Source organism: Artibeus jamaicensis, unplaced genomic scaffold, assembly GCF_021234435.1.
Source record: "Artibeus jamaicensis isolate MK-2021 breed Jamaican fruit bat unplaced genomic scaffold, CSHL_Jam_final scaffold_461, whole genome shotgun sequence".
Lineage (NCBI taxonomy): Eukaryota > Metazoa > Chordata > Mammalia > Chiroptera > Phyllostomidae > Artibeus > Artibeus jamaicensis.
In genome coordinates this window covers 3,508,195-3,523,391 of record NW_026522045.1, presented here as the reverse complement: position 1 = coordinate 3,523,391, position 15,197 = coordinate 3,508,195, and positions in this window count along the sequence as shown.

Genomic DNA, 15,197 nt, shown 5'->3' with positions numbered 1-15,197 from the left:
GTACAATCACTGTGGAAAACACTATGGAATTTTCTAAAAAAAACTAAAAATGGACCTGCCTTTTGACCCATCAATTCCACTGCTGGGATTATATCCTAAGAACCCTAAAACACCAATCCAAAAGAACCTATGCACCCCAATGTTCATAGCAGCACAATTTACAATAGCCAATAGCTGGAAGCAACCTAGGTGCCCATCAGTAAATGAATGGATCAAAAAATTATGGTACATATACGCAATGGAATTCTATGTAGCAGAAAGAAAGAAGGAGCTCCTATCCTTTGCAACAGCATGGATGGAACTGGAAAGCATTATGCTGAGTGAAATAAGCCAGGCGGTAAAAGACAAATACCATATGATCTCTCCTTTAACAGGAACCTAGACAACAAAACAAACAAGCAAGAAAAATGTAACCAAAGACACTGAAATAAAGAACAGGGGGACAGTGACCAGAGGGAAGAGGGGAGGGAATTTCAGGGGAAAAGAGTGAAGGCTTTACAGGAACTAGTATAAAGGACACATGGACAACAACTAAGGGGGGTGGGAATGGGAGGGAGGTGGGGAGCACTGGAGGGGTGGGCTGGGATGGGAGTAAAAGACAGAAAACTGTACTTGAACAATAATTAAATTTAAAAAAAAGACTTCTCTTAGATCACCAAAAGCTTGGCCACATTTTCAACATATTGGACGGTTGATTGCTTGTCTCTAAGGAGAATGAAATGACAAGTGGTAAGTTTATACAAATAGTCAAAGTACATTTATCAGAATGTATTATTCTCAGCAATTCAAAAGTGTTGAATGGTATTGGTAAAAAATAAGTTTCTTGAGGACTTCCGCCAAGACAGAGACATAGGTGGAGACCCTGTTCTTCCTCACACAACCAAGTTTAGAGACAACTAAATATTGGCAACAGAAAACACAGCCAGAACACAGAAAATTGAACTTTTTAGAAGTCTGATAACAACAAATTCTTCAGCCTGACCAGTAAGAGGGATGAAACCAGCAGCTGGAGGAGAGGGGTTGCACAGGAAAACTCCATCACACAGACTCAGGCGCGCAGAATCCAGGCGCAGGGTTGGACCAGGCGGGCAACTCAGCAAGCGACCGCGGGGAAACAGCAAGGGAGCAGGGCTGCGGGTTGACTGTAGTCTCGCATCCATGCGTGGATAGACAAGCGAGGGAGTGGGCAATTTGACGGGACCCAGCAGGCCCTAGCGGAGATTGGCAGCAGAGGGCGCCGCCATTTCCTCGCTCTGACCCCGCCTCCACATGCAGCGTCATAATGCAGTGACCTAAGTGGCCTTAACCTGGTGAACCACGTGAGGCTCTGCTCTTCACCCAGCGGTGCAAGAAACAGCAGAGGGGGCCGCCATTTCCCCGCTCTGACCATGCCCCCACATACAGCGTCACAACCCAGCGACCTGGGAGCCTAAGGCTCCCCTCCTCCTACTTAACGTGAGTGAACAGACCAAAAATGGCTCAAGAAGAACTCAAAGCCCCAGAGCCTATAAATCTAAGCAATGAAGAAATAGCAAAACTCTCAGAGGCACAGTTTAAAACACTGGTCATCAGGATCCTCACAGAACTCGTTGATTATAGCCACAAATTAGACAAATATATGAAGGCGAAACTAATTGAAATGAATAGAATTACACAGGAAATCAATAGCGATGAAAAGGAAACTGGGTCTCAAATCAATGGAGTGGAACAGAAGAAATCAAATAATGGCCAAACAGAAAAGAGTGAAGAAGCAAGAATTCAAAAAAATGAGGAGAGGCTTAGGAACCTCCAGGACATCTTTAAAGGTTCCAACATCCAAATTATAGGGGTACCAGAAGGTGGAAAGGCACAGCCACCAGTGGAAACTTTTTTTAACAAATAATAAAGGAGAATTTCCCCAATCTGGCAAAGGAAATAGACTTCCAGGAAATCCAGGAAGCTCAGAAAGTCCCAAAGAAGTTGGACCCAAGAAGAAACACACCAAGGCACATCGTAATTACATTAGCCAAGATTAAAATGAAGGAGAGAATCCTAGAAGCAGCAAGAGCTAAGGGGACAGTCACCTACAAAGGAGTCCCCATCAGACTGTCAGCAGATTTCTCAAAAGAGACCTTACAGGCAAGAAGGGGCTGGAAAGAAGTATTCCAAGTCATGAAATCCAAAGACTTAAAACCAAGATTGCTCTATCCAGCAAAACTTTCATTTAGAATGGAAGGACAGATAAAGTGCTTCTCAGATAAGACCAAATTCAAGCAGTTCATCATCACCAAGCCCTTATTATATGAAATGTTAAAGGGACTTATCTAAGAAAAAGAAGTTAAAGAAACATGAACAGTGAAAGGACAGCAAACTCAGTTATTAACAACCACACCTAAAACAAAAGCAAACTAAAAGGACAGCTAGATCAGGAGTGGAAACATAGAAATGAAGATCTCAAGGAGGGTTAGCAACAGGGGAGTGGGAGGAGGAGAAGGGGGGAGAACGTACAGAAAGTAAGTAGCATAGACATTAGATAGAAAATAGATGGTAGGGGCAAGAATAGTATGGGAAATATAGAATCTAAAGAACTTGAGACACATGGTCATAAACTAAAGGGGGGTAATGGTGGGGATGGGGGTAGCGTGGAGGGGAGTGAAGTGGGGAACAGAACAACTGTAATGGCATAATCAATAAAAATAAATAAATAATTTTAAAAATAAATAAATACAAGTAGAACAATAAAAAAAATAAGTTTCTTGCCCTAGATGTATGGCTGAGTGAATTGAGCATCAGCCCGTAAACCACAATTTCACTGGTTCAATTCCTAGGCAGGGCACATGCCTGGGTTGTGGACCAGGTCCCCAGTTGGGGGTGTGTGTGAGAGGCAACCTGTTGATGTTTCTCTCATATATTAATGTTTCTCTCCTTCTCTTTCTCCATCCTTTTCCCTCTCTCTAAAAGTAAATAAAACCTTTAAAAAAGAAAAAAATAAATGTGTCTTTCCCATTGACTTCAAATCCATTGGCAGTTACTGCAGTGTAGGATCATCTGATACACCAGGTCTAGAGAAAATTTGATCTTCATTTTTTCCCCATTAAATAAAATTTACCACCTGTAGGGAATAGTTACAATGCAATCGTCAGTGACATCAGCAACAGAATATATTTCAAATATATTAATCTTTAACCAGACATGTCAAGTCTTATATTTTGTAGATTATCCACAATTTTTTTTCTTCTCATATTTTCTCATAACCATTGTACCTACTATCTCTATGGCCAGGGTCTCCTCCCAGTTCCCTACTTGTTACTAATTAGCCTAAACTATTAACATGAGGACCTCCCATTCTGAAGTGAGACATTATTGTATATATATGGAAATTGTAGAATCTGGACCCAATTTAGGTTCTGCCACTTGTTAGCAGTATGACATGGAAATCATAACATATCTTTCTTCTTATAAAGAAATGAAATACAAATAAGATTTATAACTCTCTGAAGTTTCTCTCAACTCTATAGTTTAATGACTTTTGAAAGAATAATAGTCACAATGAAGAATAAGAAAGACCACTGGCTCAGAAACCATCTTTTAAGATACTAGTGTATCTGATTATATCCCCTGACCCTTAATACATTCATCTTTGTTACAGTTTATATCCTATCCAACCCTAAAATGTGAAAGTTTTACATTTTAAATATCTTCCAAATATGTGTCATTCTTTCTTCTAGGGCTAAAACCATGACTTTTCGTCAAGGTAAATACAACTGCTTCCTCAATATTGTACACGAATCTACCTGCATCTCATATCTTTTCAATGGTATGACCAAGTCAACTTTTTTAAGATGCGAATATAATCAAGTTGTTACAACCAATCTATGCTTATAACTCTCCAATGGTTTTCTAGTCTCCTTAAGATACAAACTAATTTATTAATGTAAGCCTTTTATTAGCTAGCCTGGCACGACTTCTCCATTCTAAAATTTACTATTTTTCTACTTATTTTACTATCTCTTATTTCACTATTTCTTATTCCAGGATCACCTTCTCTCCATCAAAACACCCACTGTCCTCTTGCCAACCACTACACTTTTCTCACATTTTTTTTTAAAGCTATTTTAATTGTTGCTTAAGTACAGTTGATTCCATTTCCCCCCACCACTCCAAATCCAACCCAGCCACCCCCAGTTCCCACCCTTAACCTAAGATGTTATTTATTTATTTTTAGAGAGAAGAAAGGGGAGGGATAAAAAGAAGAAGAGAAATATCAATGTGTGGTTGCCTCTCATGTGCCCCCTACTGGGGACCTGGTGCACAATCCAGGACTGTGCCCTGACTGGGAATAGAACCAGAGACCCTTTGGTTTAATTTGAGTACTTCATTCATCATTTCTCCACTCAATTTATTATCTTTGTAAATTCTATTCTCTATCCATGTGATATTTGTCTCTTCTCTCATATACAGTTAATGCCAGCTCAACCTATGACTCCATCTTATTCATCAGTTTCTCAGGGAAGTGCAATTTAGGTGGTTACTTAGAACAAGTCAAATCATATTACAGAATCTCATTGACCATGTTTCTCCTTTATAGTACTTGCCACGTGTGTAATATCACATCTATTTCTTAGGGTATTTGACAATTATATGTCTTCCACAGTAGTCAGTGAGCTTGAAGATTTAACTTGCTTATTTTGCCTACTACTGCAATGGCAGCACATAATGCAGTGCCTGCTGCATGGTGAGTTCTTGAGTCAAGTGCCCTGATTTATAGTTATTTTTTACTCTTATTTATTTATTTTTTATTGTTGTTTAAGTAAAGTTTTCTGTCTTTTACTGCCATCCCAGCCAATCCACGCATACCCCCCTTCCCTCCCATTTCTATTTTCCCTAGTTTTTGCCATGTGTCTTTTATACTTGTTCCTGTAAACCCTTCTCCCTTTCCCCTGAAATTCCCTCCCCTTTCCCCCTGGACACTGTCAGCCTGTTCTGTATATCAGTGTCTTTAGTTACATTTGCTTGTTTGATTGTTTTGTTCTTTAGATTCCGTTAAAGGTGAGATCATGTGGTATTTGTCTTTCACCACCTGGCTTATTTCACTGAGCATAATGCTTTCCAGTTCTATCCATGAAAGTTTTCTGGCTGTCCCAAAGGGGAGGAGATCCTTCTTTCTTCCGCAGAATAGAATTCATTGTGCAAATGTACCATAGTTTTATATCCATTCATTTACTGGTGGGAACCTGGGTTGTGTCCAGCACTTGGCTATTGTAAACTGTGCTGCTATGAAGATTGAGGTGCATAGGTTCTTTGGTTTGGTGTTTCAGGGTTCCTAAAGAATAACCCAAGTAGGGGAAGTGCCAGATCAAAAAACAGATCTATTTTTAGTTTTCTGAGAAATTCTATACGGTTTTCCACAGTGATTGTACCAGACTACAAACCCACCAACAATGGATTAGGGTCCCCTCTTCTCAAAAACCTCTCCAACACTGTTGTTTGTTACTTTGTTTATGATGGCCATTCTGACCGGTGTGAAGTGGTATCTCATTGTGGTTTTAATTTGCATCTCTCTGATAGCTAACGATATTGAGCATCTTTTCATGTGTCTCTGGATCCTCTGTATGTCCTCCTTGAAGAAGTGTCTGTTCAAGTCTTTTGCCCATTTTTTATTTGGGTTGCTTGTTTTCTTAGAGTGGAGTCCTGTGAGATCTTCATATATTTTGAAGATTAATCCCTTGTCTGAGGTATCATTGGAAAATATGTTTTCTCATACTGTTGGCTCTCTTTTCATTTTAATACTGTTTTTTTAGTCGTACAGAAGCTTTTTATTTTGATGAGACCCCATTTTTTAATTCTTCTCTTTATGTCCCTTGCTCTAGGGGACATATCAGTAAAAATGTTTCTGTGTGAAATATATGAGATTTTCCTTCCTATGTTCTCCTGTAGGACTTTAATGGTGTTATGGCTTATATTTAATTTTTTATCCACTTTGGATATATTTGTGTGTATGGTGTAAGGTGGTGCTCAGGTTTCATTTTTTTTTTTCATGTAGCTTTCCAGTTCTCCAAACACCATTTGTTGAAGAGGCTATTTTTACTCCATTTTATGTCGCTGCTCCTTTTGTCATATATTAATTGATCATAGAGACTTGGATTTATTTCTGAGTTGTTTGTTCTGTTCCACTGGTCCATGTGCCTGTTTTTATGCCACTACCAGGCTGTTTTGATTACAGTGGCCTTGAAATACAGTTTGATATCAGGTATTCTGATTCCTCCTACTTTGCTCTTCTTTCTCAACAATGCAGCAGCTATTCTGGGTTGTTTATGGTTCCATATAAATTTTTGAAGTGTTTGTTCTATATCTGTGAAATATGCCATCGATACTTTAATATGTATTGCATTGGATCTGTAAGTTGCTTTGGGTAGTATAAATTTTTTTTAATTTTTATTTTATTGATTATGCCATTACAGTTGTTCTATTCCCCCTCTTCATTCCCCTCCACCATGCACCCCCACCCCTACCATTCTACCCCTTTATTTTATGACCATGTGTCTCAAGTTCTTTGGATCCTATATTTTCCATACTATTCTTGCCCTCCCCCCTATCTATTTTCTACCTACCATCTATGCTACTTATTTTCTGTACCATCTCTCCCCTTCTCCTCCCACTCCCCTGTTGCTAACCCTCCAAGAGATCTTCATTTCTATGATTCTGCTCCTGATCTAGCTGTCCTTTTAGTTTGCTTTTGTTTTAGATGTGGTTGTTAATAAGTGTGAGTTTGCTGTCCTTTCACTGTTCATCTTTTTTATCTTCTTTTTCTTCGATAAGTCCCTTTAACATTTCATATAATAAGGGCTTGGTGATGATGAACTCCTTGAATTTGATCTTATCTGAAAAGCACTTTATCTACCCTTCCATTCTAAATGAAAGCTTTGCTGGACAGAGCAATCTTTGATGTAGGTCCTTGCCTTTCATGACTTTCCAGCCCCTTCTTGCCTCTAAGGTCTCTTTTGAGAAATCCGCTGGCAGTCTGATGGGAACTTTTTTGTAGGTGACTGTCCCCTTATCTCTTGCTGCTTCTAGGATTCTCTCCTTCATTTTAATCTTGGCTAATGTAATGATGATGTGCCTCGGCGTGTTCCTCCTTGGGTCCAACTTCTTTGGGACTCTCTGAGCTTCCTGGATTTCCTGGCAGTCTATTTCCTTTGCCAGATTGGGGAAATTCTCCTTTATTATTTGTTCAAATGAGTTTTCCACTCATGGGTGTTCCTCTTCCCCTTCTGGTACCCCTATAATTTGGATGTCGGAACGTTTAAAGATGTCCTGGATGTTCCTAAGCCTCTCCTCATTTTTTTGAATTCTTGTTTCTTCATATTTTTCTGTTTGGTCATTTTTTTTTCCTTCTGGTCTGCTCCCTTGATTTGAGTCCCAGTTTCCTTTCTATTACTATTGGTTTCCTGTACATTTCCATTCATTTGAATTAGTTTAGCCTTCATATGTTCCTCTAATTTGTGACTAAAATCAACCAGTTCTGTGGGCATCCTGATCACCAGTGTTTTGAACCATGCATCTGAAAGTTTAGCTGTTTCTTCGTCACTTAGAGTTATGGGCTCTGGGGCTTTGAGTTCTTCTTGACCCATAATGTTTTGCTCTGTTCCAGCCTGTTACATATGAGGAGTGAAGCCTTAGGAGTTCACCACGGCGGGGCCACACAGGTTGCTGGTTTGTGATGCTGTATGTGGGGGCGGGGTCAGAGAGGGACCACTCAGGTCACTGTGTTGTGACACTGTATGTGTGGGTGGGATCAAAGGGGGTGGGGAATAGCGGTCCCCTCTGCTGCGTTCCACTGCTGGTGCCTGGGTGGTCCTTCTCACTGCTCGCTCCTTTGCCGGTTTATCTACGTGTGAATGTGTGACCACAGTCAGCCCTCAGTGGGTCTGCTCGGTGCTAGTCCACACCAGGGATCCATCCACAGCTGTCTGCGCGCTAGGTCGCATGCCCAGGTTGGTCCGGTGGATCTTTCTGCCCAACCCCGCTCTGCTGGTGGCTTCTCCCCCTTAACGGTCTGGCTGTGTCTGGTTGAAAGGTTTGTTGTTTTCAAACTTCCATGTGGTTCAATTTTCTGTGGTTTGGCTGCATTTTTGTTGCTAAAACTTTATTGTTTTTAAACTTGGTTGTGCGAGAAGGCACAGGGTTTCCACCTAAGCCTCCATCTTGGTGGAAGTCCTCTCTGTATATTTATGTATTTTTAAAGCAGATTACAAAAACCATTGATTTTAATGATGTTAAATTCATATGTATTAAAAATAAGAAAAGAAAAGAATTTATCTTCATATAAAAGTTCTTAATGTTTTATTTCTGGGCCCTCTGTATGTCCTCCTTAGAGAAATATCTGTTCGGGTCCTTTACCTGTTTTTTAATTGGATTGTTGGTCTTTCTGAAGGGGAGTCATGTGAGTTCTTATGTATATTTTGGAGATCACACTTTTGTCCAAGGTATCATTTGCAAATATGTTTTCCCATATGATTGGTTCCATTTTCATTTTGCTGATGCTTTCTTTAGCAGTGTAGGAGCTTTTTACTTTGATAGACTCATTTGTTTATTCTTTCTTTTATGCTCCTTGATCTAGGAGATATATTGGTGAAAATAGTACTGCATGAAATATCTGAGATTTTTCTACCTTTGTTCTATTTAGGACTTTTATGTTGTCGCACATGTATTTAAGTTTTTTACCCATCTTAAGTTTATTTTTGTTGAAGAGGCTATCTTTACTCCATTTTATGTTACTGCCCCCTTTGTCAAATATTAATTGACTGTAGAGAGTTGGGTTTATTTCTGGGCTCTCCGTTTCATTCCATTGGTCTATGTGCCTGTTTTTATGCCAGTACCAGGCTGTTTTGATTACAGTGGCCTTGTAATACAGTTTCATATTTGGTATTGTGATCGCTCCTACTTTGTTCTTCTTTCTCAAAATTGTGGGTGCTATTTGGGGTCATTTATGGATCCATATTAATTTTGAAGTGTTTGTTGTATGTCTGTGAAATATGCCATTGGTACTTTAATAGGTATTGCATTGAATCTATGAATTGCTTTGAGTAGTATGGACATTTTGATGATGTTAATTATTCCAATCCATGAACACGGTATATGTTTCCATTTGTTTCTGTCTTCCTTGATTTCTTTTTTCAGTGTTGTGTAGTTTTCTGAGTACAGGTCTTTTAACTCCTCGGTTAGGTTTATTCCTAGATATTTTATTTTTGTTTTTGCTATACCAAATGGCATTTTTTTTCTTGATTTCTGCTTCTGCTGCTTTATTGTTAGTATACAAGAATGCCTTTGATTTTTGGATATTGACTTTGTAACCTACTGTTTTGCCAAATTCATTTATTAGTTCGAGCAGTTTTTTGGTAGAGTCTATAGGACTTTCCATGTACACTATCACTTTAAAAAGTGGCATTGGGAGAACTGGACAGCTACATGCAAAAAAATGAAACTTGAGCACTGCCTTACACCATATGCCAAAATGAACGCAAGGTGAATAAAAGACTTACATATAAACTGTGATAACATTAAAGTCATAGAGAACATTGGCAGGAAAACCTCAGCTATTTCACACAGCAACATTTTTACTGATGTGTCCCCCCTAGAGCGAGGAATATAAAGGAAAGAATAAATACATGGGATCTCATCAAAATAAAAAGCTTCTGCATGGCTAAAGAAAACAGTATTAAAATTAAAAGACAATCAAACCACAATGAGATACCACTTTACACCAGTCAGGATGGCTATCATAAACAAAGTAACAAACAACAAATGTTGGAGAGGTTGGAGGAAAAGGGGTCCTTAGTCCATTGTTGGTGGGATTGCAGACTGGTACAACCATTATGGAAAACAGTATGGAATTTTCTCAGAAAAATAAAAATTGACCTGCCTTTTGACTCAGCAATTCCACTGCTGGGATTATATCCTAAGAACCCTAAAACACCAATCCAAAAGAACCTATGCACCCCAATGTTCAGAGCAGCACAATTTACAATAGCCAATAGCTGGAAGCAACTTAGGTGCCTGTCAGTAAATGAATAGATCAAAAAATTGTGGTACATATACACAATGGAATTCTATGCAGCAGAGAGAAAGAAAGAGCTCATACCCTTTGCAACAGCATGAATGGAACTGGAAAGCATTATGCTAAGTGAAATAAGCCAGGTGTTGAAAGACAAATACCATATGATCTCACCTTTAACAGGAAGCTAAACACCAAACAAATAGGCAAACAAAATAAAAACAAAGACACTGAAATAGGGAACAGGGGGATAATGACCATAGGGGAGAGGAGAGCGAATTTCAGGGGAAGTAGTGGTGACATTTAGAAGAACAAGTATAAAGGACACATAGACAACAACTAAGGGTGGGTGGGAAATGGAGAAAGATGGGGAGTATGGGGCGGGCTGAGCTGGGGTGGAAGTAATATACAGAAAACTGATCTTGAAAAATAATTAAATAAAATGAGAAAAAAAGTTTATTTTTTTGTATGGTGTAAGTTGATAGTCAAATTTCATTTTCTTGCATCTACCTGTTCGGGTCTCCAAACACCATTTGTTGAAGAGTCTACTTTTACTCTATTTTATGTTTTAGCTCCACTTGTCAAAAATTAATTAACCATTGAAACATGGATTTAGTTCATGGCTCTGTATTCTTTTCTAGTGATCTATATGTCTGTTCTTATGCCACCATCAGGCTGTTTTGATTGCAGTGACCTTGTAATACAGTTTGATATCAGGTATTGCGATCCCTTTTACTTTTTTCTTCTTTCCAAAACTTGCTGAGGCTGTTTTGGGCTTCTCGTGGTTTCATATAAATGTTTGAAATGTTTGTGATATATCTATGAAATATGTCACTGGTATTTAAGTAAGTATTGAACTGAATCTATACATTGCTTTGGGCAGTATGGACATTTTGATGATGTTAATTCTTCCAATTCATGAATATAGTATATGTTTGTATTTGTTTGTGTCTTCCTTAATTTTATTCTTTAGTGTTGTATAGTTTTCCCAGTACAGGTATTTTTATTTTTTAAAGATTTAAATTTTTTATTTAATAGAGGGTAAGTGAGGGAGGAAGAGAGGGAAAGAAACATCATTGTGTGATTGCCTCTCAAGTGCCCCACTGAGAACCCAGCCCACAATCCAGGCAAGTGCCATGACTGGGAATCAAACCAGCAAACCTTTGGATCACAAGCCAGTGCTCAATCCACTGAGCCACACCAGCCAGGACACAGTACAGGTCTTTTACCAGCTTGACTAAGGTTATTCCTATGCACTTTATATTTTGTTGCTGTACCAAAAAGGATTTTGACCCTGATTTTTGTTTCTGATATTTCATTGTCAGTGTACAAAAATGCCTTCAGTTTCTGAATATTGACTGTGCATTCCACTGTGTTGCGTAAGTAACTTATTAGGTTGAGCATTTGTTTAGGAAAGTCTATGGGGTTTTCTATGTACACTATCATGTCATCTGCAAACAATAACAGTTTTGCTTCCTGCTTTCTAACTTGAATAAATTTTATTTATTTTTCTTGTCTGATTACTCTGGCTAGAACTTCCAATACTATATTGAATACAAGTAATGAAAGCAGACACTCTTCTCTTATTCCTGATCTTAGTGAGAAAGTTTTAGTTTTTGCCTATTGAGATTTATGTTGGCTGTAGGTTTCTCATATATGGCCTTTATTATGTTGAGGTAAGCTCTCTCTACTTCCACTTTACTCAGTGTTTTCATCATAAATGGGTACCTTATCAAATGATTTTTCCACATCTATTGATATTATCATGTGGCTTTTATCTTTCCTTTTGTTTATGTGCTGTATTACATTTATTGATTTGAGAATACTGTACCATCCTTGCAACCCTAAAATAAATTACACATGATCATTATGTATGATCTTTTTAATGTATTGCTGGATGTGGTTTGCAACCATTTTGTTGAGGGTATTAGTGTCTCTGTTCATCAGTGATATTGGCCTGTAGTTTTCTTTCTTCGTTTTGTCTTTATCTTGATTTGTGATTAGGATGATGCTTGCCTCATAAAAAGAGTTCAGGAGTCTTCCCTCTCCTTGGAAATTTTGGAATAATCTGAGAAGGATAAGGGTTAGCTATCCTTTAATGCTTTGTAGAATTCTCCTGTAAAGCCATCTGGTCCAGAGCTTTTGTGTGTTGGGAGTTTTTTTTTTTTTTTATTAGTGATTCAATTTCATTTGCTATTATTGTTCTGTTCAGGCTTTCTGCTTCTTCTCCATTGAGTTTTGGAAGATTGTATTTTTCTAGAAATTTATCCATTTCACCTAGTTTTTCAAATTTCTTGTCATATAGTTCTTCTTAGTAATTTCTTACAATCCTTTGCATTTCTGTGATGTCAGTTATAATCTGTCCTCTTTCGTTTCTTATTTCATTTATTTGGGTCTTGTATCTTTTTTTTTCTTGAAGAGTCTGCTTAAATCCTGTACATTTTATCTTCTCATAGAACCAGCTCCTGCATTTATTGATTCTTTGAATTATTCTTTTAGTCTCTATGTCTTTCAATTTTGCTCTGATCTTCATTATTCCCTTCCTTCTGCTCACTGTGGGTTTCATTTGTTGTTGTTCTTCCAGTTGTTATAGTAGTTGGGTTAGGTTGTTTACTTGAAATGTTTCTGTATTTTTTAGGTAGGCCTGAATTGTTGTGAACTTTCTTCTCAATACTGCCTTCACTGTGTCCCATAAATTTTGGCCTGTTGTGTGTTCACTTTCATTTTTTTTCCAGAATTCTTTGCTTTCTTCTTTGATCTCATTTTAAACCAATTCTTTGTTTAATAGCATGCTATTCAGCTTTTGAATTTGAAGATTTTTTAGTTTTCTCGAGGTTGGTTTCTACTGTCAGGCCCTTTTTGTCTAAGAAAATGCTTGTTTTCTTTGAGAAGAACAGGACATCTTTGAGCTGTTCTTTTTGAGCCATAATGTTTTGCTCTGTTTGTGCCCGTTAAGTATGAGGAGCGGAGCCTTAGATGTTCAACAGGGCTTGACTGCCCAGGTCACTGGTTTGTGATGCTGTATGTGAGGGTGGGGTCAGAGCGGGAAAATGGCGGCCCCCTCTGCTGCCTCTTGCTGCTGGGTCCTGCTCGGTCCTGTCTCACCGCCCACCCCCTCGCTGGTCTATCTGCGCATGAATGCATGACCACCGTCAACCCGCTGCCCTGCACCCTCCCTGGGATCTCTGGACACTCACTGGGTCACTAGCTGGGTCCACCCATTGCAACCCATGCCTAGGATCTGCACGCCTGAGTCAGTGTGACCGAGTTTTCCTGTACAACCCCACTCTGCCAGCTGCTGGCTTCGCCCCTCTTACCAGTCAGGCTGAAGAATTTGTTGTTATCAGACTTCCAAAAAGTTCAGTTTTCTGTGTTCTGGCTGTGTTTTCTGTTGCTAATATTTTGTTGTCTCTAAACTTGGTTGTGTGAGAAAGCACGGCGTCTCCATCTATTCCTCCATCTTGGCGGAAGTCCTGCCCAGTACCTATTTCTTAAGTAAGTGATTTAGAATCAATGAGGATAGAAGAGCCTTACTCCATCTGTAATAATTTACTTATTTTTAAAGGGACTTGAAACAAAAATACTAAAACATTATTGTTTATTAAATCATGGTGGTGTATATTTGAGTACTTGATATATTTTTATTCACTTTATGTACTTCCAATGTGTTATATGACTTGAAAAATTGGAATTACTCCAAAAGTTATCTGTGTTAGAAATAAACTTTTAGACATCCTGATTGCTACTAAATATATATGATTTGTATTTTTAATGTTTATCTATTTTACTACACTGTAGGTGATTAAGGAGGTAGGCAATATTACATCTTTGAAGTTCTCATAATGTCTACCATAGTGTCTTACACAAAATAAATATTTGGTAAACACAAAATAATTATTAAAATCACATGTAATTAATATATTTTTAACAGTCACTTCTGATTTTCCCTACATTTGAGAGTAGAATGATTGATTTCTAATTACAGAATGGAAGAAAAGTATTTGAAAGTTTGACTTTATATTTATAAACATTATATTCAGCTCTAGTTAAAAATAAAGTAGAACAGCCCTGGCTGGTGTAGCTTAGTGGATTGAGCCCAGGCTGTGAACCAAATTGTCACCAGTTCCATTCCCACTCAGGGCACATGCTTGGGTTGCAGGCCAGATCCTCCTCAGTAGCAGGTGCATGAGGGCCAATTACACATTGATTTGTCTCCCTCCATTTCACTAAAAATAAATAAATAAAATCTTTTTAAAATAATAAAGCAAAACAAAAACTCAGGTGTTGTAAAGAGTTCATAGCCTGTGATGGTTGACACATAGATTTATGAATATATAGAAAAAAAGTGTATTTTTTGTAAACCAGGACCCACTACTGCAGAATAGATAAGGGGAGAAGGCAGTCTTTCCATGTTAGTATTTTTAAGAGGCAATAATACACTACACTAAAAGGAATGAAAATGATGTTCGCAGTTTGATAACTTCCTGGACATGTTAGCAGAATTTAATTATAATGAAATCCAACTGTCATCTGCACAAAGAAAAATGTGTGTTTCTGTGTGCATCTGTAAATTTGATTTCGATAGCTAAGAATGTGGTTAGACAGATTTTTAAAACTTAGTTATGTGGTTTATCCCTATTATAAATCACTGATTTGACATAAATGAAAGTGCCAATTTAAAATAGGTAACATCTGTGCAAAACCTTTTTAATTTGGTATAGTCACATTTTTTCATTGATTATGCTGTTACAGTTGTTCTATTCCCCCTTTCATTCTCCTCCACTCTACACCCCCATGCCCACCATTACCCCCCCTTTAGTTTATGACCATGTGTCTCAAGTCCTTTAGATTCTATATTTCCCATACTATTCTTGCCCCCCTTCTATTTTCTATCTACTGTCTATGCTACTTATTTTCTGTACGTTCTCCCCCCTTCTCCTCCTCCCACTCCCCTGTTGCTAACCCTCCTTGAGATCTTCATTTCTATGTTTCCACTCCTGATCTAGCTGTCCTTTTAGTTTGCTTTTGTTTTAGGTGTGGTTGTTAATAACTGTGAGTTTGTTGTCCTTTCACTGTTCATGTTTCTTAACTTTTTTCTTCGATAAGTCCCTTTAACATTTCATATAATAAGGGCTTGGTGATGATAAACTCCTTGAATTTGATC